The following is an 869-nucleotide window of genomic DNA, read 5'->3' as shown; positions in this document are numbered from 1 at the left end:
TCCCGAACCACCTCAGACACACGCACAGCCTCTTTATTTATGAAAGGACTGGATTAAAAAATAAATCAGGTGTGCTGTCTTTTATCGCGGCGCACACGTAATCTCACCATTTAGCGTTCGAGCTCGGCGGTTTCTGCCTGAGCTCAGGAGTCGACCTTTTCCTGTTCTGTCGTCATTTTCTGCCGCCGGCTGTAATTGAAATGGTATCAGTGGTTTGTTGATAAGCCAGGCGGAGCAGTGCCCGGTTCAAATTGCCTCATCACGCAGAGCTGGCGGTCTGAATGGTCAGTGTGTCAGCCACTAATCTCTTAATCCTTTGCTGTGATTATAAATGAGGAGAAGTGAAAGGCCGGAGTCAGGAGAGAAGGATGGGTTCATGAAACCGATTCTCTTTTATCTTTTATAGTATGTATGTGTTTACCTGCTACCAGTAAGCAGATCACGTCATGTTTGTGTTTAATAAGTCCTTTTTCACCCTAATTTTGTGACGTCCTTGCGTAACAGTGCTACATCTGTATAATAATCTCCTGTTTCAGGGTCTGACTGAGGAGATTTAGGGTTTAGCCGGACTGGTAGTCAGAGGAAGTCGTCTTCTTCCTCTTTTTTTAACCTGATGGAGGTCAAAGGAAGTTATTTCAGATAATTCAATTTGATATTTTTGCGACTGTTTATGATAAATAATGTTGAAAGACATGTTTCCTCCTCTATATCATTTGTAGTTTATAAGTCGAATCAAGCAAATTCCCAGAAGGTAGCAGGTGTATCAGATGTTTGTTTCTAAGTGCTTGTTTGTTCCCAATTCTTCTTTACACTCCAGTTAATTAATACACCCAGCTATAACTAATGCTAACAAAGTCTGTTCTGCTGTA

This window comes from Morone saxatilis, unplaced genomic scaffold (genome assembly GCF_004916995.1).
Source record: "Morone saxatilis isolate NCDOM2014 unplaced genomic scaffold, NCSU_SB_2.0 Contig1, whole genome shotgun sequence".
Taxonomy (NCBI): domain Eukaryota; kingdom Metazoa; phylum Chordata; class Actinopteri; family Moronidae; genus Morone; species Morone saxatilis.
Note: the sequence above shows the minus strand (reverse complement) of the source record.